The sequence below is a fragment of the Sphaerodactylus townsendi genome, linkage group LG05, assembly GCF_021028975.2.
Source record: "Sphaerodactylus townsendi isolate TG3544 linkage group LG05, MPM_Stown_v2.3, whole genome shotgun sequence".
Classification (NCBI taxonomy): domain Eukaryota; kingdom Metazoa; phylum Chordata; class Lepidosauria; order Squamata; family Sphaerodactylidae; genus Sphaerodactylus; species Sphaerodactylus townsendi.
Genome location: NC_059429.1, coordinates 101,392,001 through 101,419,130, shown reverse-complemented (window position 1 = coordinate 101,419,130; position 27,130 = coordinate 101,392,001). Strand labels below are relative to the sequence as shown.

Below are 27,130 nucleotides of genomic sequence, written 5' to 3'. Positions count from 1 at the left end.
TACAATTTCCATCAGCCCTTGTCAGTATAGCCAATGCTCATGTTGGGAGGGACTGATGGGAATTGTAGTTCATGAACATCTGGAGGGCCGCAAGTTTGACACCCCTAAGGGATGGAATTTCCCATGAGGAACCCCCAGCCAATGGGTGTGCAGGTCTCACAACGTTTCATTCTGTCCCCACCCACCTTCCCCTAACCCAGGAGCCTACCCAGCCCCAAACAATATGGGTTGCTCTCCTGGAGGGAGGAGAAGGAGGGGCTCCCCTCCCCTCCTTCCCCCCACTCTTGAGCCCATTTTATTTTAATTTAAAATGGGCTTTAGTGCTAGTCTTCTATAACCCCATATATCTAATCTTCACCAAATAAGGCTAATGCTCTCTGGTGTTCCACTCTCTCCCATTCTTTAACTTTTGTAAATTTCAGTGTATATTCATAAAAGAAGTCAACAAAATTAATAACAGTGATAAAATACAATATCCTCTTAATTTTCTCCCCAGTTCTTTCTTTTTTGCCTCTTTTTGTACTAGGAAAAAAACTAATGGTTGATTTTTTTCTTGGTAGCTGAGGCATGCTTAAAGCAGCCTTTAATGGTTTTTTTTCTACTTTGGGGTTTATTTATTTAGAAGATTTCTCAGTCACCTTTCCAGAGAACCTGCTTTGGCTTACAAAGTAAAACATAATAAAAACATAAAGCATCACACTAATAAACCTAGTAATAATTAATAAACAATTACAACCACAGCAAGAGCATAGAAGTAGCATAAAACAGCTTAAAAAGTGTTTCATAAATCAGAGGTTAGAAGCAGACTGTAAAAATTATTTTAAAGTTCAACCAAAGATTGAATAAACAAAAACATTCTGATGTGATGTCTAAAGGAAAACAGGGCAGGCAGATTTCAAGCATCAGGGCATTCCAAAGGCGAGGTGCCACTACTGAACAAGACTGTCTGTCTATCTTACTTCTTAAGGTGGGGGCATAGAAAGCAGGGCCTGTGAGAAGATCTCAAGGGTCAGCCTGTGTTGTTTGGGAAGGCAGTCCTTGAAGAACCCTGGCCAAAGGTCATAGAGGGCCTTAAAGGTAAGAACTAGCACTTCAATTGTGTCCAGGAAAAGACCTCTCCCCTATCAGATTAGGTAGTCACTTTTCTAAAGTACTCTGCACTAATATTGTGGGTGCTCAAGAACGCTTTTGCAATTTGCAAAAGGTATATGTATTGGCTTTTCTGCTATGTATTAAGATAGGAACCCGAAGTTATATTTGTGCAAGACCTCCAGCAGCTACTGGTTTGGTATATTAGTGGCAAATCAGAAGTGCATGTAGAAGGCAAAGCTGAAACTTCCTCTCTCTCTCTCTCTCTCTCTCTCTCTCTCTCACACACACACACACACAAACGCACACACAGGCACACACTGTTAATTCTATTGTAAAGTGTGAATATAACAAGCAGGCCCTGGGACCTCCCTCATCTGCTGCTGACTAGCTAGAACAGGTGACAGATTGTACAGACTGAGATTCCAGGTGTTTGCAAATTATACAGTGAAGGCGTGTTTGCAAAAGCTGTCCTCTTCAAACTCATCACCACAGAGAAGATGCACATTACGTGAGTTAAGTACCCTATCTATCCCTTGGCAAATGTATCAGGCTAGAAGATCTAACTATTCCAAAACTCTTGACATCCTCTGGAGATGTGCATTCGATCTCAGCCCCTCTGTTTCAAAGTTTGTTAAATCGACAAAGCAAGAAGCATTTGGAAACAAAATAAGTAGCTTTTTTTCTTCTGTGAACACCCCTCCATATCGTTCTCCCCAAACATTCAGTGGTGTCTGTTTACCACCGTGTAGCCATATAGCTGATCTCAGAGGAAGCTTGCATAATGTGGTAGAATCTAGCACCTCCCCCAGGGTGCCCAGCTGCTGCAGAAGCAATTTCACAGCTCATCATCCATTATGAGATTAAAATAATTTTTTCCTCCCGTGAAGTATTAATAAATTGTGCAGGCAGCCCAGAGTTAGTGCCATTTACACAAATGGTAGTGAATCACCCACCTAGTTATTTCTTAATGGATTGTGTCTCTGCAGTTCTCCTTATCCTGTAATTTAAGAAACTAAAATTACAAACCATTGCAGATCAGTGTTTGTTTACATCCAATTTCCTTGCATTACCACAAGGTGGCTCTTACTGTAGAGGGAATGGACTTCTAGACAAGAACACACTGATAGCCTTATACATAGAAAACAGATGATTTAGCAGATTCCTACTTCCAGTAAATAAATCCATGGCACTTACTTTCAAACGACACCAAACATTCATGTCAATCGATAGGAAGAGGGGAAATGCACTTATAAAATGAAGACCAGGTCCATGTTCAAATCCCTTGCAGAATTCACTTACATTTCCTTCTGGGGACAAAATTCACTGAAGCAGCACTGATAAAATATAGGCTTCTTTGAACATACAGAGAACATACAAAGCTTGAGTCAGAGCTCTGCCAATGACTCTGAGAACATCTCTTCTTTGTTACACAAACATGGATGCATAATGTTTAAACTTGGAATGTTACACTTATTTTACACAATTTTTTGTAATAAGCTCTGCTTTAACAGGTGTTAGGAGTGGCTAGAAAGAAAGAAAGAAAGAAAGAAAGAAAGAAAGAAAGAAAGAAAGAAAGAAAGAAAGAAAGAAAGAAAGAAAGAAAGAAAGAAAGAAAGAAAGAGTGCATGCTTGCGTTAGGAGCATGACCCATTCATTGTAGCCCTAACAAAGCACGCCAACAGCTGCTATCAAATGGATGAATTCAAGTTCAAAATATTAGGAAAATGCTGGAGAGGACAAATTAACCCACTTTTTAATGCTTCTATGTGATTTTTTTTTTAAAAAAAACTCTTAGCAATTGACATAAAAACCAGTGAAGGAGCAATTCCAAAGCTCAGTCTTAATGGACTATTTAGAACACTGGCCTCATCTTGAGCAGGTCATATAGCAAACACTGCTTTGCCCACACCTAACACTCCTGCTGTTAGGAATTTACCCACTTAATGTTAGACCATTAGCTGAACTTAATCAGGCTAAGCATTCATGACCACTGCACCTATTTCAATGTGGGACATGTTTGCAATAGTGCAACAAATACGCATTAGAATGCATCAGTAGTATCAACACCAAACAGGTGACCAGGCCTTGTCCTGCCAATTTAATAGCCTGCCAATGTTTTGGTTGTCTGCCTTCCTTGGCTCAAGTGAATGTTTATCACGATTAAATAAAATACCTCCCCTCTTTCCCATCCATGCTTTTCTAGTACAGAGGAATGGGAAATCACACTGTACAGCCACTGTTAATGCAATGCTAATAGAGAGTCAAAATGACCAGAAGAAAGTTCATGTCTGGAAAAACTATTTGACAATGCAAAATATATATATTCTGAATGGGCACAAATTTGAGATAGTTGTATATTGCCTGGAGGTCTCTGCTCAAGCAATGATGTGCAAGCCAGCACAGTTGCTAGTACAATGTCTTCCAACAGAAACCATACCTGTACTTTAATAGTTTCAATGACTATTAGCCAATTGCAAGCATCCCCTGTGGGAGCAGTGGTGACATCAGGTTATATCATGACGCCTTCCCTTCTTTTAAGCCCCAGGGGAATGAATTTTTATTCTTCAGGAGCGGGGTGCCTTTTCCTTCCATCTCTTTGTCTTGCCTTTGGATACTTTTACTACGTCATATTGCTTTAATTGCTGTATATTTTCCTGCATTTATGTATACTGCATTTATGTCATGTGTTTTCCTGCAAATTGATGGGCAAAAGTCAATTTGAATTAGGTTGTCCACAAACAACAGAAGTTATCAGTTTCCAGAACTTTGGCAAAATGTGTTTCTGAAGCTGAAACCACAGGGATTACTGTTTGCCTAGTAGAGGCCAAATGCTACACTAGGCTAAGGCCTTTTTCGCATAGTAAATTCTTAGTGGGCATAGTCCCGGGCCCTTTGCATGGCTGGCTGTCCCTGGACAGCCAGCGCACTGGCCAGGGTGCGCACCTTGGCACAGAGGTGCTTTTTTTTGGTAACTTTTCTCAGACACTTACCTCCCTTGATGCAGCTAGGCAGGCAGGCACACAGGCTTCCCCAGAGTCTTGCTGGAGCCATTAATGCCTGCGTGGCTCAGCAGATGGGAGCCAGGAGGGGAAGAAAAAAACACAGCCACATAATGCACTTTGCTGCAGCGGCCGTTAACTCAGCCCTGGCTACAAGGCAAGTTTAAACAAAAGTGCAATTGTTGTAAAACCCAGGGGGTTTTGTGGTGGGGAGGTGGAGTGGATCAGCGTTAGGATCGGGATCCATGCGAAGCCCCCCTCCCTTGTTTTTTACCAGGTTTATCCCGGATTAATTGTCCCATGTGGAAAGGGCCTCAGAGAGAACCAGGTTCAAATCCCACCCTGCTTGCTGGGAGTATAAAATTGGGACAAGCAGACCGAAATACATTGCCCTTAAAAACAGATGGACAACTGAGCAAATAATTGACTTTTTCAATACAGATATAAGCATGACATCTCTGGGCTTTTCATATATTGAGTTTCCATGTGAATTTGTTCTGAGCACTATAAATGAGGCTCTGGAAAATGCAGAGTATATGGGTTTCAGCTGCCACATCTGGTTCCTCACCCTCCAATAGTTACCCTCAATACAATATGGAAGCTTGGTCATATTGTAATGTTCCATTTTGATTACTCAGTGGAATTAGCAAGGAAGTCTCTCTTTCTCACAATACTAGAACCAGAGGGTATACATTGAAAATGCTGGGGGGAAGAATTAGTACTAATAAAAGGAAACATTTCTTCATGCAACGCGTGATTGGTGTTTGGAATATGCTGCCACAGGAGGTGGTGATGGCCACTAACCTGGATAGCTTTAAAGGGGGCTTGGACAGATTTATGGAAGAGAAGTCAATCTAGGGCTACCAATTTTGATCCTCCTTGATCTGAGATTGCAAATGCCTTAGCATACCAGGTGCTCAGAAGTGGCAGCCGCAGAAGGCCATTGCTTTCACATCCTGCATGTGAGCTCCTGAACGCATATGGTGGGCCACTGCCAGTAGCAGAGTGCTGGACTAGATGGACTCTGGTCTGATCCATCAGGCTCTTTCTTATGTCCTTATGAAGGCTTAATACCTCATCTCTGTCATCTTATCTCTATCCTCCTTATCTCTATCTCTCATTTTCTCTCTCAAACAACACAAACCAGAGCGACTTATCTACCTGAGAGAGAAAAGCAGTGACTCCATGAGACATTTCAGCACTGAAATAGGACTCATAACTAGACAGTCTGAATTTTTCACTTTTTCCATTTTTCTTCACTCTCCTGCTCTCCCCATGGCAGGTAAGGAAGCACGTGTGTGTTTTTTCTTTAAATCAGGCTGAAAGATTCACTTTCCAGCACACTCATATCCACAATGACTGCTTTCCTGCCATCCCTCCTCTCCTTATAGTTCAGAGTAGAGGCAGAAAATGCTTATAGGATAGAAATAGCATATTCTGAGGCAGTGTTCTGAGCAAAGGAGGTATGCAAGCCCCACGAGGGAGTTTGCGAACAGCAGCAGCTGAGAGCCTGTTCACAGGTGATAAATGGGTGCAGAATTCCTGGTTGCATTGGTGGCTTTTTTAAATATATTCTTCTGACATCTATCAATCCTTAGGAGACAGGCCACACTGGCACCTTCTTGGATACAGGAGGGCAATGACTATCTATTTCACTGCCAGAAAGGAGGACAAAAGGTGAGGTTCAAAGAGGAAAGGAGACAGCGAGCCAGAGAGTCTGAGCCCACCACCCACACTGCTGCAAAAAGCAAACACAAAGAGAGTATGTGTACATGTGTGTTTATATGCCCATTACTAGAGAAAATTCAAATACAACACAATCAAGGGCATATCCAGAATAGTTATATTAAGTTTTTGGTGCTTGACATTTAAACCTGCACCATCATATACTTGAAGAGCTTTCTGAATTTTACTCCACTGCTTTCCTTCTTCTGATCTATGGTATTTGCTAGGTAAGTATGATTAAGTCATTTCCGAAATACATTATAATTTTCCTCCACAGTATGTAGCTTCTCACTTGCTTTCTTTAATTGGCCTCATTTTCAGAGAAACAGAATAAATTACTCAAGTGGTTTTTGTGTGTTACCTAGTGGTGCTTGCAAAAGTATGTAAAGGCATTATTATTTGCATGAGTATATGTGTTCATTGTGCAACATCTTACTATTGGCTCATGCAAATATGAAAAGAGGCCCTTGACCTGGATAGGGTAGTCTAGCCAGATCTTGTCAGGTCTCAGAAGCTAAGCAGGATTGGCCCGGGCTAGTATTTGGATGAGAAACGTCCAAACAATACCAGCGTCGTGACATGGAGGTAGGCAATGGCAAACTTCTCTTGCCCTGAAACCCCTGCGGAGTCACCCTAAATCATGTGTGACTAGATGGTGAAAAGAAAAGTAAAATAACATTAGGGCTCAGCATCCCTAAAAATGAACAAGTAACCTCCTTCTGTGGAGTAAGGCCTCATTTCACCTGTAAATGATGCTATTTGGTATGCCTTTTGCTTTCTTATGCAGAATCCTTACAATCCATGCAGTTTCCTAACAACCCATTACATAGAGATCCCGTGACATTCGTGCCAAGGTCATGTTCAAAAGATCTGAGACAAAGCCAGAATGCTCAAAATGCCAACAGCCACATTCTCTTTTGCAGCAGATTTTATGGATCCAAAGGGTACTGGGTACATCATGTGCAAGAGAACATGTGCATGGATGAGTGCCAATTTACCCTTTCAGCAGAAGCTTTTCATGTCAAACTAAGTGCTCCTCTAGAGGCTCCCTTGGCCTTCAGGACAACTTTTCAAAGTGTCTGGATGGCTGCAAAATGAGGTAGGAGAGAATAAAAAGAGAATAGCAATCATAAGCCACAGCCTCTGTTAAGGATGGTGGCACCTTTTGCTAATTCCATAAATCCCACTGTTGCCTTCCCAAGATTATTTTACTGCAGAAAGGTGCATTTCTTTGTTTTTGAGTGGGATTCAAAAATGGTAAAATGGAGAGGGAAAAGAAGAATCTTAGTTCATGTTAACCCAAGTCTTTGATGTGTGGATTAAACAGACTATTGGGAATGGATGACAGACAGAATTAGAACAAAGATGAATTTATTCGGCCATTATTATAGTCTTAACTGTTTGTCTCTCTCTCAAAAAAGAAAGAAAAGAAAAGAGAGAAAGAATAAACACACACTTCCTTCTCTGAGCAGCCCCTGTCAAATGTGTATAATAAGCGATGGGATTTATCATTGCTATAGGAGCAAAAGTAAACATAGCACAGCTGTGCCTCCCAAATGGCTAGCCAAAAGCTTTACATTATTCACAAAGAAACACCTCATGCTAAATTTAATTACCATTTACAAAATCAAGATCAACCCATACTGCTCTTACACAAATAATACACGTAAAATGCTCTTTGGAGTCTTGTCATCACTATCCCAGAACGCAGAAGCATCCTATTTCCATGCTTCATAGGCAGAGTCACAGGGAAAATGTTCAATCTTTAATCACTACATGAGGATATGCTTTGTTTATAAGCCATCTGAACTTCTTTAAATAAATGTACTGAACTGTCTTTCAGAGACTAATGGCTCCTTCCCCTCCCCTCCCCCCGACACAATCCCCTCATTCTTCACCCACTCTGTAAACTTCCAGGGATATCTTTATTGTTATTTCTAATTTTGGAGAAAAGTAACATTTCCTGAGATTCAATTTCACTCATAATTGTTGGAAGGAAACTAAATTGTCCACTGTAAACAGTCACTGTATTGTGTGAAAAAAATCTTTATTATAGCCCTCTGGGAATGCTAATAAAAATTTCCAGTTCAAGTCTTGCTTTTTTCTTTTTTCTTTTAAAAAAGTTTGCTCCTTTCTCTTACAAGCCTATTAAAATCAGTTCAAACATTTTCATAGACCCTATATGAGAACTCTCCGTCCGTACACAGTTAAATTTTAACAATCAATTACAGCCTTTACTTCCCTTTTCTTCTGCAGCTTTCTATTACTGAAAATGAAAATGGCTATTCCATTTGCCTGAGTGCATGCTTAAAGTCAATGACAAAAAATTCATTAGTTTAGTCTGACAAATGCAATACAGTTCAACTACATTTTCCCCCCGTTTTATTCTACAACTGCAAAATGGATGCTAAATTACATCAGACTGGAATGAAAATTATGGTCTCCAGAATTTTCTTTTCTTTTGAGGGTCTTACATTTAATTCAGAATTCATGAATCATTTTCCAGTAATACTACTATAATTATTCTTAAACTGTTATGTTTGAACGTTTAATATGAAATCCTTGCAGAAAGTCCTTTTTCACTTTGATAGCCTGTAATCTTCATGGTAATCAGATCAGTTGGGTCCCTAACAACAGCAGCTAGGAGAAAAAAAATGCAATTTAATATGAATTCCACACTCTTTGCTCAAATTTTAATTAAAGTAATAAAAACTAAGTCATATTTTGCCCTTTACAATGTATACAAATTTGAATTATATGTCAACAAAGAAGACATTTTTGATGATTGATGAAGGTTCAGAACTAAAAGATAAAGCTCTGAATTTTTAGATTATTTTTCCTCTCATGAAAATAGACCTAACCTATTGTAGTCTAAGAAGCCAGTTAAATATGAACCCCACACCTGCCACAAGATGTACGCAATACAGAAATGCTATCTGAAGAAGCAGCTTTAATTATTGCAGGAAACAAATACCTGCATTCAAAACAGGCAAAATGTGTACAGAAACTGGATACAAGATGCAACAGCTGTATGATTTCTTAAGCCCTGACCTGGTTGGCCCAGGCTAGCCCAATCGTTAGGATTTGCAAGTGCCTGCTTCGTTCAGTCATTGAGTTTACTGTTGAAGTCACATGACTAGAATCACATGAGCTTCTAGAAAGGTCTCTCTGCTTCGTCTTCCAGAAAAAGAGAAAAGACACACAGGAACAGATAAACTGCACAGATACTCATTCTTCCAGAAAAGGAGAGAGAGACGCACAGATACCCAGACTGAGCACTTTACATGGATAGAGTTTGCTGTTGCTATATTTAGTGTAACTTTATTTTGTTATCCAGTAAAGTTCTACAAAACAACTCACTTTCATCTCTGCCTTATTATTTACTTTTCTAATTCACTGCAATATAACACTGATCTTTTCAGATCTCAGAAGTTAAGAATGATCAGGCCCTGGTTACTACTTGGATGAGGGATTACCAAGGAATTTCAGGATCTCTATGCAGAGGCCAGCAGTGGCAAACCACCTCTAAATGTCATTTGCCTAGAAAATCAGGGTTGCCAGAGTTGGGTGCAACTTGACAATCACCACCACAATTTCTTCACTGTGTACCTAAGTGCAAATGCTCAGTGCAAGCTAGCATTTTACTTTGTTATGGGTTTCCATCTGCAGCCATATACCAAAGCCAGATTTATCCATTTAAATGCGAAATCCTCTTCTCCTAGAACAAAATAAACAAAAACCCTATAAAGGAAAACACAGTGTAATTTCCACCTATGTGAATCTTGTTTAACATCAGCAATGCAGGGCACCAAACAGTATACTGATTGCCTCAATTGTATTTTGCAAGGCAAGTTAAGACATAGTTACTGAAAGAGAACATGCATGAATGTTCAATATTGTTACAAAGACCTTTTCCACACAAATTGTTTACTACATATCTTGCCACCAAACGCTGCATTTTATTTTATTTTCATTTCACATGTTTATTCCTCCATTTAGTTCCAGAAATGTTTTCCCTTCAGATTCCCTCTGTTGTTTTCCCAAACACTTTAACTGCGATTTTTTTCAGTCAGTTTCTGAGCCAGCTTTTCTGGAGCATACAATCATGTTGCAATGGTCCTTATTTCTCCACACCAAGCAGTTGGTCCTTATCCACACTCCCACGTAGTCGCCCAGCTTCTCCTTCAGCCATTCTATCCTCTCCATTTTCAAAAATACCTTTTTTTAAAAAAAAAGTATTTTTGTCATATCAAACTAGTAATATAGTGTTCAGGCAGAGAAACACACCAGCAGTGTCGACTGGATCAGCTTTGTCAGTTTCATTTAGAACTTGCAATGGAACATTCAGGCAGATATACAAATGGGCTGGGTTAATTTTTGTTGGGGGATAGGCTATGATGTAACCTTAGGGCACAGACAGGAGCCAGGTCCTTTGTATCATATTTGTCAATTTCATCTTGAATTAGTGATATAAGGGAAAAATACACTGCATCAACAATTATGAGTGAAACTGACAGGGGAAACTGGTTGTTGTGGGTTTTCTGGGCTGTATGGCCGTGGTCTGGTGGATTTTGTTCCTAACGTTTCACCTGCATCTGTGGCTGGCATCTTCAGAGGTGTATTACAGAGAGAAGTCTGTTACACACTGTGTCTAAATGTTCTTCCACAAGTCCTTGTGGATTACCTAATGCACAACTGGGCCAAGCCATGACCAGCAGCTAGAACTGCACAACTAAGATGGCCCAGACCAGCAGCCAGCACTGCACAACAGCATTTTCCTGAGGAATGACTGCCAGAGGAAGGGAAGGAAGGAAAGTTGAAGAAAGAGGGGCTAATAAAAGTAGATTGGTTGGTGGATTGGAAGAAAATAAGCTAGCAGGAAAAGGGAAGAAATTTTGGCGGTTATCAGGGAAGAAACACAGGAAACAGTGGGAGAGGGGAAAATAGGATGCCCTACTACAAATATGTGCCCTGCTTGTTTATATCCAGATTCTGAGAACAATAAAGAAAGGCCACCATGGTGATTCTGATATGGCTCCATTAGTTTAAATATCCTACAGAACAAGATCCTGTCCTATAATTTAGGCAGTAGACACAATCCATTTATGATCTAGCTGCAAACCACCAGAAAAAAATAGCCAAGCCAAACATTATGTGTAATCATTCTTTTTTCTAATTTATCTCACATGTCAAGAGGAGACAAGGTGTTGCTTTTTTGTTATTTAGATTTTGTACATTTGTAAATATTAAAAGCAACAATCCACTTGCAATCCTTCTTTCAACTGGTTTCTTTACTCCCAAGAAAGAGCTGGAATTTAGAGTGGAAGCCCAGCAGTATAGCAAGGAGCTATTAACCATTTTGATCCCATCTGATTAAAATCAATTGCAGATACAGGTTTCTTCCTGCAAGGAGAAAATGAGTTTTGGATTGAGGGGCTGTATGATTGAATGGCTGGCAGGGAAGAGGTTAAGTAGGCCCTTTCTTCCATCACCAATATTTCAATTTCCCATGAGTCTTTTATGTTGATAAAAAAATAGTTGGGAAAAAGAATGATGGAATTACACATAATGTGCACCGCCATAATCTTTTTCTTTTTTCTTTTTTGCTAAGTATTCTTCCAGTTTGCTCAGGCCTCCAAACACTTAAATAGAAAATAATGCTTTCCTGCTTGAATCAAGTGGCTCCCAAGTAACCTTCTGAGAGCTAGCCATCCTGTTGTGAAGGAAGTGTAAACACAAATCCGGTTATGATTCAATTTAAGCCCTTCATGTTTCTATAAGATATGAGGAGACATAACCAATGTGAACTTAAAAACAAAATTGCAAATTAACACAGTTCTGCACCATCTTACCGAGCTAACAAAATCTGAACAATAGTATTAGTAATAGTTCCAACTAACAGCAAAGTAATAGTTCCAACTAACAGCAAAGAACAAGAGCAGAAAAATATTCCCAGCCTATGCTAGCTGGTACACACTATCACAATATGATTGCTCAGGATAATAATCATCACCCCATACAAACAACCTTCATGGTGTTTGAAGCCTTCAATATAAATTCATCAGCTTTATGGGTCGACATTTTATGCATCTGATGAAGTGAGTTTTGACTCATGAAAGTTTATGAAGGAATAAAATTTGTTACTCTCAGAAGTGACAATGGACTCCAATTTTATTTTGTCGCTATAGACTGATACAAACATTTGTGCGGAATCATCATTAGTTAAGTGTCATCAATTTGCTAATTATACTTTAGCATGGTGAATGCTGCAGGAGACAAGAAATAAAAAAAGTATTTGGTATATATGAAAAGAAAAAAGGTAAACATGTTCAAAGGTAACTAAACTGTTTGTAATAATGTTTCAATGGCTCTCTCACACACCCACTTTTTTCAAGGCAAAAGACTTTCAGGGTGATCTACCATCACCTGGCTCCACGTCACAAAATTCTGGTATTCCTTGAAGGTCTCCCATCCAAATATTTACCAGGGTTAACTCTGCTTAGTTCTGAGATCTTATGAGATCAGGCTAGCCTGGACTATCCAGATCAGGGCTTCAATGGCATTAAGGACCTTCAGTGAAACCCCTACACCAGCTTAGTGACAGATTTCATTGACCAAAAGCAGGTATTTGAGCTTGTTCCCCAGATAGTCTGTAGCTTTTACAGGTGCAATCTCAGTGATTCTCGGGTCTTTGGCAAAAATACAGGAGGAGGTCCCAGAATCATTACTGCAACTACCACATGCCTGGGCCACCCCAGGGCCAATTAAGGAGTGATCCTTTTCCCAAGTGGGGAAGGCTTTTCCCAAGTGACACTACTGCTGGCAGAGACGTGCTGCCCGAGACATGGACAGAGCAGCCATTACAGCCAAGCCATCTGCCTGAGTTTAACAATAGGACATGCATGAATGGCAGCTGCTGCCCATCAACTTGGACACATGAGCCCTAGATGGAGTTTGTATGAGATTTGACAGCCACCACTGAGCCATCATTATATTGGTGGCGGGAGGGCATAAGCACTTGTTGCTAGAAACAAATGACCTGAACCTCAAACAGACTAGGTGTGATTGGCAGAAAGAAGAGGAGCCTGCTCTTTGCACCCCTCCACCAAGGGAGATAGGGACAGTTGGACGTGGGGCAGTTGCCCAATTGCCCACTGGTTGAGACCACTCTCTCTTCCCCTTACTGAGAGCAAATATTCCTGTAGAACAGAAAATATATTCGAGTGACTTCAGAACAACACCCATCTCTCTCAGCACCACAATACAGAATATCTAGTAACAAAAGCCCTTTTCAGGCATTATGTTTGGCCACACACTACATGTAATCTTCACAACACACATGATCACCATTTTGTCTGAAAGGACAATATTTTCAGCCTCAGTATATACATACCAAAATCCAGCCTTTTGGTATAAGTGTTTCAAAATTGGAATATATATGCATTGTGCCTTTCAGACAAAATGGCAATCCCATATATTGGGAATATCATGTGTAGCACATCCATACCTGCACAGTACAACAGAATGACAATCACTTTATCATACAAACCAATAATATTTCACTTAATTAAGAAGTTCACCCATACTGGTTGCTGACCTGACTTGTGCCCTTGCTATTCCTACTGCCTTCTGGTGCTTCAATCTGGACTGCCATGTATTGCACATAAACATGTCACAAGAGGACATGGTAATGGTGACTGGCACACCAGCTGTCACTACAGGAATACAGCTGCCTTCTTGACTGCTGGGAAACTGAAAGAGGCACAGGTTCAATAAGGCTGCATGTAAAGACTCTGGCTCTTTAAATCCTGAATTTCTTCAGTACTAAATGTTGATCCATCCAGTCGTATACCATTGAAGCTTGTCTTCATTATAATAATATCACCCTGTTCCTAGGAGATTGTGTTTCTATTGAACGAAACTCTGTCTGACTTCACTTCAAATATCCTACCAAGACTAAAGTCATTTTTCGTTCATACACTATACCAATAATTCACTGACAGGCTCATTCAACCTTGCTTTGTTTTTGATGCACAGAATTAACTTGTACACTGTAGACTGAGTGAAAAACGAATTCTTAGTTCTGGTTAATAATGCGGAGGATTTGGCAAGTTCCTAGGAGAAATACTTATTTTAATCAAAAGGGATATTTGAGGGGGGTCAAGTGGGTCCCCTTTGTTCATTTCAGTATCTGTTTATTTTTAAAAAAAATATCTAGGGAGTAAGCCATTCCCAATTTTATCGGGTAATATCCATCCGGTTTTCTGTGATATTACAGCACATTTCATTTCTACCTCTAATTCAACAGGAGTATTGTCGAAGGCTTTCACAGCTGGAATCACTGGGGTGCTGTGTGGTTTCCGGGCTGTATGGCCGTGTTCTAGCAGCATTCTCTCCTGAACATCAGATCCTCTGAAGATGCCAGCCACAGATGCAGGCGAAACGTCAGGAGAGAATGCTGCTAGAACACGACCATACAGCCCGGAAACCACACAGCACCTCAACAGGAGTAGTCATGCTAAGACTGTTGGGGCACCTTAAAGACTAACGTAATGCAACTTTGGAAGACAACAGCCCAGAGGTGGGCTCTAGTCCACAAAAACGTATACTAGGATAGACTTTTGTCATTCTTTAAGGTGCCAAATGACTGTTTACTTTGGCTGCTGCCATTCCTCAATGACTACTCTTCCCATAATGGGAAAAAGTCTGTTGTCAACATTCAGAAGGCCACTGGAAAACTTGTCCTTAGCCCACGGCCATGGCATCATGGCCTCTGTGGCTTTTTTCATCTAAGCTGCCATGAAACATATTCACATCAGGCAACCTTTAAAATAAAGTCCTCCCTTATTGAAACTGGTTGATGTCAGCTACCTCATGACGTCACTTGCAAAGAAAATATGGAAGTGACAAAGGGTAGCTCTAGAAATAACCAGAAACTCTTATTCTGGTGATTCCTAGAGCAACTCTACATTGTTTCCACTTTTTCCTCAGAAGTGATGTAGCAGTGCAGCTGACATCACTGTTTGTGTTTTTTCCCTCCCACTAGTTCTTGGAGCAGCAGAAGGTAAAGCAGGCTGCCAACAGGAGGCCTCCATCTACAGTGGGAATCCTGGTAACCACAGTTAAGGGGAATTCTGAAGCAAGCATCTCCATGGACCTAGTTGTAAGACTGCTGCTATTTTTCCCATGGGCTGGTGACAAGATTTCTTTCCCATTTCTAAGTGCCCAGAAGCTTATCTGGGTTTTAAAGACAAGACGAAGGTCTATCAATAACTATTAACACCTTCCTTTGGGGTAAACGTGGCCTTGTGATATTAAACTTATCTGAAAAGAAGAAGAGGAAGAAGATTTTGGATTTATACCTCACTTTTCTCCACTGTAAGGAGGCTCAAAGTGGCTTGCTGATTCTGTTCCTTCTCCCCACAAAAGGTACCCAGCAGGCTTCATGTGAACATGTTGGGGATCAAACCCAGTTCTCCAGATTAGAGTCCACCGCTCTTAATCACTGTACCACAAGGACTCTTCTGATGCCAGCTGATGGTTTCACTTCACTCTGCCCCAAACTTTTCACAGCATTGCAACATATTTCCCTCAAACCAAACCCCAGCTATTATTTGCAACAACCCTAATATCTGCCTTGCCAAATGAATAGCAGTACATTTTCGACAGTTGCTCATGACATTCATCTGCCCCATTCTGTTTTCTGGAGTTATGAAGGAATTCCACATACAATCTAAATGCTTTTTAGTTATCTACAATTGTGTATGATGCTATTTTGTTCCTTAAAGCAAACAAAGAAGAAACAGAAACTATTCATTTTGGTTCCAGGAGCTGTTCAGTTACATTATCTTTATTTCTAGGTCTTTTTTTAACAATAGGTCTCTGTTTGAAAGAACACCAGCCGTTGCAGGAAAATAATGTTCATTCTCCTTTAATACCAAAGTACCCTTCTTTCCATTTAAACAATGTAACAGTCTTACAGCCAAGATGTGCATGCTTCTACTACCAAGACCTTCATTACTTTCAAGCTAAATTACAATAATGCCTTCTTGGCTGGGTGCTTGAAAAAATCCCATTGTCAGATAACAGCTCATACAAAATTCAGGTACTTGGATTGTCCCTTGTACTCACTTTTGACTCAATACTATTCCAGTTTGGGAGGACAGGAAGGATGATGTATGTTGGTTCCTTATTCCATTAAACTTGAATATAACATTAACTGCTCTTTTTAAAATGGTACATGATAGTATCACTGCATCATGCTGAGAAAGGTGTTTAATATTAATCAGTATGTCCCCTGTAGTCCACTGATACCACTCGTCTGCATTTGCTCTTTCAACATCACATATACATTATATATATATTAAAGTGTCATTTGAGAAACCCCTATGATCAAGGAATAGGATACCTTAATAGAACATGGTGGGGGGGGGGGGAGACTCTCCCATTCATCCTGTTCTTTTGCATTTCCTGGGTTAGGTTACAGTTCTTATCTATTGAATTCTAACTGTGCAAATATTAGTGGGAAACCATTTTTAATCTTGTTTTTCCTCTACTTTCTAATCTGTAAAATATAGTTACATTATATTTCAGTGTTCCTGAATATATTTTGCATGCATAAGAAGACTGATTCATAAATGCAGAGGATCAAGGTGAAAACAAGGGGGCAGAGCTGTGTGGCAGGAGAATGGATTGTACCACTGCAGACTGCAAGTGCAGGAATTTATTTTAATTTTAAACATTTTATCCTACCTTCTGTCCAGGGAGACTAAAGGGGCCTTACAACCTCTTCTAACTCAGCTGAACTCTCCTTAGACTATCAAGTGAGTTCTGAGAACACTAGGTTGGAAGACGTGCCCACAATGCCATCTATGAAAGAGGGTTAGCAGGGCCACTATAGGACAATTAGAACGTAGCTGAAATTGTACATGGTAATCTTACAAATTATTTTGGAAATCCTGGTCAATGAGGAAAATACATGAAAGAACTCTCTATAATCTCATGAAAGTCCAAAGGCCGCCCACTGCAGTAAGTTTTGCATTGGCTGACTGTGACGGACAAGCTAGGTTCCGCCTCTGCATAAGAGTGACCAATGAGATCTGACAGAATGTTAGTATGCTGACAGCTGGAAAACAGCAGTTAAGTTAACAGTCTGGAGTTGGCAGCTTGGGGAAAAGGCTGCGTGAGTGAAACTGTGAAGAGGACCTGCTTATAGTGGACTGAAAATAATCAATTTGTAACCAAAGGATCACAATTGCAGGAACAGGACCACAGTTCAAAAGTTCAGTGGAAGCAAAATGTTCTAATTTCCACTTCACTTTCTCTAGTATTATGTTAATACCATAAATAAAAGTCAGCTTCTTGTTTCATTTAATCCTACAGGCTGTGGGTCTAAGGCACATACACAATTTAATATTTGGATGTGTGTGTGTAAAGTAGGATATGGATATATTGTAACAGCATGTGAATGGAACAGTGTTGGAGCCAACTGCAGTAATTCTATGTGAGTGAGGGCTTGTTATTGTTGGGTTACACTGTCTGCTAATGTCTCTGTGAGTGAGAGAGGGAGCACCTGAGTTATGCAATGGTCATGGCTTTCTATATATTTTTAAAGGAACAAGAAGGGTATCTTGTGATACAGGCAGAAGCAAATTTTCATGTTCCCTGTTTCATGTAGTACTTTAAAGACAAATACTAGTACTTTGAATTTGCCTGGTGAAAAATCAACAACCAGTGCAGCAGACATATGATAGCTAGAGTAATACCATAGCTGTGATGGGTTCTACTTAGAATCCTCTCAGCTGTTTTACTCAAGAGCATGTTACAGTAATCCAACCAAAACATATTTCACTGTGGCCAGGTCAGCCAATCCCAGTTACAATTATAGTTGGCAAACTGATTTAAGTTGGTGTTGTACAATCCTGGAAATATTTGCTTTCAAAAAATATGTCCAAATTGTGAACTTGATCTTTCACCCTATCCATAGCAGGCTGAAAATCAAATCCTAGATTAGCTTTATCCTTGCTCAACAGCACTTTTCATCTTGTCTGGATGAAGTGTCAGTTTTCTTGTCATACCAACTACACTGGTCCTGTCCGGTCCTGTACCAACTACACTGGCTGCCGATCGAGTACCGGGTCATGTTTAAAGTTCTGGTTTTGACCTTTAAAGCTATTCGCGGCCTTGGACCAGCATACCTACAGGACCGTCTCTCCCTATATTGCCCTGCTAGGCCCCTCCGCTACTCAGAGGCAGACCTCCTGGTGATCCCTGGCCCCAAAGTGATCCGGCTGGCCTCTACAAGGGCCAGGGCTTTTACAGCCCTGGCCCCTACCTGGTGGAACAGGCTCCCAAGTGAGATCAGGGCCCTGTGGGACATACAGAGTTTCCGCAGGGCCTGTAAAATGGACCTGTTCCGCCAGGCATTTGGCCAGCCGGGATAACATCTCACTTCTGTGGAAAATCTGGCCTCCGGGGGGGGGGGTAGGAAGGGGGAAGGGGAAATAATTTTAATCGCCATCAGGACTTTAAATTTTATAATTTGTATATGGTTTTAACTGGGATTGGGGTGAAATGGTTTTTAACTGTTATTTGAATGATGGACACCGCTCTGAGCCCTTCGGGGAAGGGCGGTATAGAAATTTAATAAAATAAATAAATAAATAAATAAAATATCATACCTTCACTGCAAACACTAATAAATGCATTTGTTGAAGAGGGCTCCAGCATATGAGAGTTTTTGCCACAACCACAGTGAAATCCTATGCATAATTACACCAGTCTAAACACACTAAAATCAATAAACTCAAACTAGAATACCTGTGCATAAAACTAAGTTACTAAGGATGAGCAGACAAGCATAAAACACTTCAATATGCTACCATCAAAACATCTCAGTCATACAAAAAAATGTAAAAACCTGCCCAGCAGAGTTAGGAGGCTGCCCAAGACTGCCACAGATAGGAGCGTGAAGGGTCAGCAATAGGATTCAAGACAAAAACTTTGCAGAATCCTGAAAGTCAAGTGTCTTTTAATACCAGTTTTTATATTGGTGCTAAGGTTATTGTTGCTGTTATTTTTCTTGAACTGTGCTGTGAAATTTGAAAGGCTGCATTGTGAACTGCATTGCACATTTTTTGTAGAATGGGCAATCCAAATATGATCCCCCCACATACACACAAATGCTTCAAACAAGGAAAGAGATAAACCTCTGGGCAAAAAAATACTGCCTGTTACCTGACATATCATGGGATTACATAAACCTGCCTAAAACGTAGTGCCTTACAATGTATAAACATTAAAAACCTCATCTGGAGGCTCATTTCAGTACCTCAGGGATACTGCTGAGGAGAAGACATGCATACATACAGGATTGGTATTCATGACATGTTTTGATAGTATATTTATTGAGGAAAATTATACACATATCACCTTCATAAACCTGTAGTAGGCAAAATTGTTGAGCAAATATATAGTGTTGCATGCATAATTTGCCTTGATAAAGATATTATCAAAAAGAATCTGTTGTACTTTGCTTCATAGATGTCCTTATAGTGTGTACTTTTGCACAATTTTACAATTGTCTCAGATCCTCTCTTTTCTTTATGTTACTGCTAAGAAGGTCATGCTCATCCCTACTGCTGTCATGGCCTCTGCTGTGGCCTTGGGCAGGGACCAACCCTCTGATTTTATTATGGTGGTAGGCTTATAGCAACAGACTCTCTCTGAAGTATGCATGCACATCCAAGATCAAACTTTCAGTAAGGAAAGAAGAGATTTTAATTATCCTGATGTTTGCTGGGAGCCAAAGTCTGCCAAAACCATCAGGTCCAACAAATTTCTCACTTGCCTTGCAGACAATTTCATGGTCAAGAAGGTAGAAGAGGCAACAAGGGGAATGGCTATTTTGGATCCTAACCAATAATGATGACCGGATTGATGGAGTGGAAGTGGTAGGATCCTTAGGTGGAAGTGATCATGTTCTCCTGGAGTTGGTAATACAGTTTAAAGGGGATGATAAGAGTAGTCATACACGCATTCTAGATTTTAAGAAAGCAGACTTCAGTAAGCTTAGGAATCTACTGGGTGAGTTCCCACGGTCAAAAATACTAAAAGAGAAGGGAGTACATGATGGCTGGGAATTTCTTAAAAGTGAGATCTTGAAAGCACAATTTGAAACAGTTCCAATGAGAAGGAAAAATGGGAGGCGTCTAAGGACGTCTAAAGAACTTTCAACTGAACTAAGATTTAAAAAGGACATGTACAACAAATGGAAAAGGGGGAAATCACCAAAGAGGAATTCAAATAAATAAGCAGGATGTGTAGGGAGAAAGTCAGAAAAGCTAAAGCTCACAATGAGCTCAGGCTTGCCAGAGAGGTTAAAAACAACAAAAAAGGCTTTTTGGCGTATGTCCGTAGAAAAAGGAAGAAAAAAGATAGGATAAAGTCACTGAATGGAGGAGATGGCAAAAAGGCAGAACTAAACACCTTCTTTGCCTCAGTCTTTTCTCAAAAAGAAAACAGTGCTCATCCAGGAAAAAATGGAACAGAAGATACAGTAGGGGAAATTCAGCACAGAATAAAGAGGTGGTACATGAATATCTGGCTACCTTAAATGAATTCAGATCTCCCAGTCCTGATAAGCTACATTCCAGGTTATTAAAACAACTAAGTAATCTCAAAACCACTTGTTATAATCTTTGAGAACTCCTGGAGAATAGGAGACATCCCAGTGGACTGGAGGAGGGCTAATGTTATTCCCAACTTCAAAAAAGGGGGAAAAAGAGGACCCAAACAATTACCGTCCAGTCAGCCTGACAGCAATACCAGGAAAGATTCTGGAGCAGATCATTAGACAGTGTGATCACTAAAAGTCAACAAAGTGATCACTAAAAGTCAACATGAGTTTCTCAAAATGAAATCATGCCAGACTAATCACATCTCTTTTTTTGATAGTGACATGCTTGGTAGACAAAGGGTGTCACTATAAAAAAAAGATGCGATTAGTCTGGCATGATTTCGTTTTGAGAAACTCATATTGACTTTTACTGATCACACTGTTGATGTAGTATACCTAGATTTTAGTAAAGCCTTTGATAAAAGCCATTGACTTTGAATGCCCCATGACATTCTTGCAAGTAAACTAGTAAAATGTGGACTGGACAATGCTACTGTAAGATGGATTTGCAGTTGGTAGACTAACCGATCCCAAAGAATGCTCATCAATGGTTCATCTTCATCCTGGAGAAAAGTACTAGTGGGGTGCCACAGGGTTCTGTCCTGGGATCAGTGCTATTCAATATTTTTATCAATGGATGATGAAATAGAGGGCATGATAATCAAATTTGCAGATGACACCAAATTTGGAAGAGTAGCTAATACCCCAGAGGATATAGTCAGAATTCAAAATGACCTGGACAGGTTAGAGAGATGGGCCAAAGCTAATGAAATGAACTTCAACAGAGATAAATGTAAGATACTACACTTAGGCAGAAAAAATGAAATGCCCAGATATAGGATGGGTGACACCTGGCTTGACAACACTATATGTGAAAGGGATTTGGGAGTCTTAGACTACAAGCTGAACATGAGTCAGCAGTGTGATGTAGCAGCCAAGAAAGCCAATGCAACTCTGGGATGCATTAATAGAGTAGTAAGCTTAGATCAGGGAGTTTTCCCCAGATGTTCAGGAGTCCACCCTATCAGCCTGCTAGCTGCATGGCCAATTGGCCATGCTGGTAGGGGCTGATGGGAATTGTAGTTCCTGAACATCTGGAGAGCTGCAGGTTCCCTACCCCTGGTCTAGATCAAGGGATGTAATAGTACTTCTCTATTCTGCATTGGTCAGACCTCACCTGGAATACTGTGTTCAGTTCTGAGCACCACTGTTCAAGAAGGATATTGACAAGCTGGAACAGGTCCAAAGGAGGACAACCAAAATGGTAAAAGGTCTGGAATCCATGCCCTGTGAAGAGAGACTTAGGGAGCTGAGTATGGCTGAGTTTGGCAAAGAGAAGGTTAAGGGGTGACATGATAGCCATGTTTAAATATTTGAAGGAATGTAATATTGAAGAGGAAGCAAGCTTATTTTCTGCTGTTCCAGAGAATAGGACAAAGAAGTAATGGGTTCAAGGTGAAAGAAAAGATATTCCATCTAAACATTAGGAGGAACTTCCTGACCGTTAGGGCTGTTCGACAGTGGAATACACTTCCTTGGGGTGTAGTGGAATCTCCTTTTTTGGAGGTTTTTAAACAGAGGCTGGATGGCACATCTGATTGTGTGTTCTTGCATGGAAGGGAGGTGGACTTGATGGCCCTTGTGGTCTCTTCCAACTCTACGATTCTATGGATTGCTAGAGCTTGTTTCACCCAATTGTGTTATCTGAGCAGTGGCTGCAAGTCTATCTGGGGTATGCAACCTGCGGCTCTCCAGATGTTCATGGACTACAATTCCCATCAGCCCCTGCCAGAATGGTCAATTGGATTCAATTGGGAATTGTAGTCCATGAACATCTGGAGAGCCACAGGTTGCAGACCCTCACATACTTCAGAGAACTGGGACTAATTACCACATCTCCACAAGGTGTTCCTATGGCATATATGTACTATTCCAAAAATAGTGTGCAGCTCTCACCAATCACAGGAAAGAAGCTAACAGAAGGCAACATGTTTCCACTTCTACTATAATACATGAAGTGGCCTTCCTTAAATCAATTCCTTATGCAATTTTGTGTTGCTGCATCTTTGTCTGATTAGGTAAGGAAGGAAAGTACTTGCATTTCTGCCTCATCTTCAAGGTTCATATTCCCATGAAATGAGAGTCAATGTATCCAGAAGCTTTGTACCAGGAGGACCACAAGCTTTGAACCAGGTCCCCAACCCAGCAAACTGATGAAGTCATTTTGTTTTTTAGGTGTACTGTCTGCTTGTCACAACCAATGTCCTTTAGAACACCCTACTACTCCAAAGTGATTCTGGGTTCTGAATGCATTTTGCAGCTGTGATGTTGGCTTAATTTGGTGCTCAGTCATCAATGTAGCAGGTAGCCATTTCAACAATAAGGGATTTGCCTGCCTGCAGTCCAGTTTGATTTTATGAACAAACTTCATATCAAATTCACATCAAATTGTATTTTTCAAAGGAAAGAGCACACCGAATCTGCTGAAATGTTTACAGTGTATTGTATAATCTGCAGTGCTAAGAATTTGCTTTGCCTGGTTTGCAAGATTACATAGTAGTCTCTAGCATCCTCATTAGGTCCTAAGTATGCTATTATTTATTTTTACATTATTGGTTGTTTACCAAACACAGTTCTATTGTAATGGCCAATGCCTCATAACTAGCAAAACTATTGTGATTATAAAATGAGTGCCCTAAATGCTATTTATTAACAGATAAACCTTGTGTAACCCTGCATGAGGACATTTAATAGCAAGAACACTACTTCAAAATCCCATTTTAAATAAGTCACCCAGACAGCTGTGCCTTTATAAAACACATTACAGCAGCACTCAGAGCCCATATGGCTCAGGGATATATACAAATTATACAATTTCTGCCATCTGATCAAATGAGAGGGACATTTTGACCCCAGAAATGAGTCAAATGCAAGCTGTAATTCAGCACCCAAAAGAGGACATGGTGGTAATGCATCTTGACATCTGATCAAGCAACCTGACCATTTGACCCCATCCTCAGCCTCCAAGAGTGGTAAAGTATGGTATGTTTTGTGGCTCCCTGCAGACTAAAATGTACAGAAAGTGAAGATATGAGATTCACTGATACATACAGATGCTGATTTATACATAAGCATCCAGAGTACAAATATGCATGGGCATGCATACACACACAATTCAAAAAGAAAAGATTTCTGGTACCTTAAGCTCTCTTCAATAGGTACAAAACCAAATGACTTTTTGATTCTCCTTAAAGCCTCCTGTGCATGCTGACATTGTATCTTTGGTGGGGAAGCTTCATAAGGTAAAGATATGAATAAAGAATCACCTCCACTACATCCCTATGGGCAGTTTTTACTGACAGGTTGGTTTGTTGGTCAGCTGGATTTATGGGGCAGATCCAGCCAGTTTTTCTGCTACAGAAAAATGAAGACAATAAAGACAATACTGGGATATTGGACCTGCATGGACAAAAATGATATGGAGTGGGAGCTGTACTATTGAGAACTGGGAGAGACTGGGTGAAAAAGATGGCTGGATCCAACCCACAGCTTGCCATTTCTGAGGTTCCTGTTGCCTTCCAGAAGACAGAGACTCTTTATGGGGAAGCTCCCCAGCTAGTACTAAGTATTAATATTTGTAACTTGCTATTTATTATTCAGGTGCTCAAGACCTCTGGTCAAATGAGCTCAACAATGTAACCAATATAACTAATATGTGGCAGAAGAAATGATGCCTTACTCCCATTGTGTGTGCTGACTCATTCTCAGTTGCTTGTGCAACTAAATGGAAACAATCAAAGTATCAGCATCCAAGAAAAGTCACATTTAAAAAACAAGATTGTCACATATTTCAAGCACTTGCACCATGGGAAAAATGGCTCCAATTTCAAATTGCTAGGGTACTCTTCAGAAATATCACAACCATCATGTTTCATATGGTGAACACTGATGTTCAGTCTTCTGGTGGACTTGATGGCCCACTTCAGTGTTCTAGATCACCAAGGAAGGGGAACCATTTTTCCCATCTTTTCACTTCAGGGACTGAGGTGCCTCTAATAATAGTAGCATTAGGTTTAAGCATATTCCCTTAGTCCTGTTATCACACCACAGAAAGTGAAGGATGCCCAAAGACTTTTATTTTTCCCTTTCCATGCACTCCCCTCTCTCAGGCACACAAATGAATATACTGAGGCAGAAGTAAACTTAAACAAGATCACAGATATATTTAACAGGCAGATGAGATGGTATAGGTAGGAATATTTAAATTTGGAGATGGATGGATGAGGCAAATAAGGCAAGAGAAATATATATACACTAATTACACAAGAGAGCTTGGCGCAGACACTTATAGTTTTTTTTGGTTTCTTTCACAGAGCACTTAAGATTACTTGGTTCAGTGTAGATTAGACATTTGTTTCAGATATGTTCTTTATAAAATGGTACAGTTCCTTTAAGTTTACTGATTATTCTAGGTAGTGGATTTCCTGCTACTCAGGGTTTAACTCAGGCTGACACTTAACACTGTGCCCTCACTTAACACTAACCCTCACACACACACACACACACTTGAACCACAGCACTCAAGGCTGTCACCACCACATAGCAAGACAGAATTTCTGCAAGACAGAATGACTGCCCCTACTTTCCTTGGAGAGGTAATGTTTTGTCACAGCAAGAGCAAATAACTATTTATGTCAGGAACTCAAAATTTCAAAAGCCTCACAAAATGTTTGTGACAGAGAGATATCCTCCTTCTCCCTCTGCATTATACTGTTACTTGCCCAGTCAGAATGCAGGAGGCCACAACCAACCAGGTGACTCCTCTGTTCCTAGGCCTTTTTTGCCTCATTCTGAAGGTAAACAATAAGTTTGCTTTAACAGAATTGCACTTTAAAATTACCTTTTCCTTACAATCTGTCACAACTGGTTTCAAAACCGAGAAAGTAGAATTTTCAGAGTTCAGTGCAAACAATGTGAGAGCGCTATTTTGAAAATAACTATGTTTTGCTAACAATAGCTCTGTGTATCTGTTCAAATTTGGTCTGAAACACCTCTCCAGTGGTACATGTCATTCTTACATGGCTGTAATTTCCTTGATTTCAATTCTTTGAGCCTTGATTTATATAAAGAGACAGAGAGTGAGCAAGACAGTGGGAGGAAATCAGGATACTTGTTTATCTTAGTGTATACCATGCAGAAATACAATCATATGTCTGCTCATTTCAATAGCAGTAATGCAGGAGTTCTGGGTATAACATGCTGATTTCCCCCCAGCATAAGTACAAAGAAAGGACTCAGCAATTGCCTTAAACAAGTAGACCACATGTTCTCTTCTGACCTTTGGATCCAAAACCAATTTCACTCTTTGTATGAGTATCATAGAAACCTACAAAATATTTTAAGAATTATCCCATTCACATATGTTGCATGCTTGTACATTTTAATTCCAAGTATTTTACATTTTAACACTTAAACCTAAAGTAACATGCAGATAAAAATACATATTAAATGTCATTTGCCCAGATGTTCAGTTTGCCAACCCTTCTAGTACAAAGGTTCTATCAATCAAGTGTTCTCATTAGATGGATTGTCATTGACTTTTCATTTTCTATAGCACTGGTATAGTGGATAGAATGACAGACTAAGATTGGGGCAACTGATGTTCAAAAATCTCCACTCTGCCATGAATTCATTGGGTGGCTTTGGGCCATACTCATCTTAAACTGCCTCACAGGAGTGTTGTGAGAATAAAATGGGGGGAGGGGTTATGTATGCCAGTAACAATGTTGAAGAATGGATGCTGTAAACATCTAACAGAAAAATACATTGTACCCACAGAACAATTTGAAGCTAAAATATAAAAAGCTCTGGCCCTGTAACCTACTTTAATGGAAAACCACCTGGAAACCACAAATACATCACTATGACAGGTTTAAATGTGCTGAATAAATAATTATGTGTCAATTTATCAACAAAGAAATAAAAATAGATAAATATACAAGAGTGTGATAGCTGTCATTCAGTGAATAAACACTGTATGAATTTTCCACAGTCCTGAACCAACCACCGAGACTTGTCACTTTTTATCAGCTACATATTCTCATTCTACTCTTTGAATTGTTTCAATAATCCCCTTCCCCCATTTTTGGATGGAAAAGAAGGATGGGAGGAAAGATATTACTACTATAATGGATTAAGAGAAGAAGAAAAGAAGAATAGGCCCTTTCCGCATGGGCCAAAAACAACAGCTCTAAAGGGACAAAGCAAAAGGGACAATTCAACCCTTGCTCCCCCCCCCCCCAGCTAAGGCTGCGAAGAGCCACTGTTTTTTTCCTAACCTCGCTTCCCTGAGCTTAGGCTTCTTTTCCTCGGAAATGCATGGAACTCTCCAACCGCTTTGCCGTCAAAAGCGAACGGCAGCAGCTGGAAGGCACCATGTCCCTCGCACCATCCCTGAAAGCTTACCTCATCTCCTGGCTTCTGGCTCGTCGCAGAGGCCAGGGGACATGCCCGCCTGGCCTGCGACTCTAGAGCCGTTGCTCCAGCCTGTGGGGGCGTGTCCCCTGGCCTCTGCGACAAGCCGGAGGCCAGGGGAGAAGGTAAGCTTTCAGGGACGGCGCAGCCTGTGCGAAGGCTC

The 27,130-nt window shown here is 40.3% G+C and overlaps 1 protein-coding gene across 8 annotated transcripts in view; it reads right to left on the bottom strand.

The window, feature by feature from the left end:
* TOX2 (TOX high mobility group box family member 2) overlaps positions 1 to 27,130 on the bottom strand; it is a 289,944-nt gene that overhangs the window by 153,139 nt on the left and 109,675 nt on the right. Inside the window, exon 1 of one of the 8 annotated variants that reach the window (XM_048496205.1) lies at positions 2,046 to 2,068. The exons of the other annotated variants lie outside the window; for them this stretch is intronic. The gene's annotated coding sequence lies outside the window, so the exon portion shown is untranslated. Of the gene's footprint in view, positions 1 to 2,045; positions 2,069 to 27,130 lie in introns of those variants that run through there. 8 annotated transcript variants of the gene reach the window in all.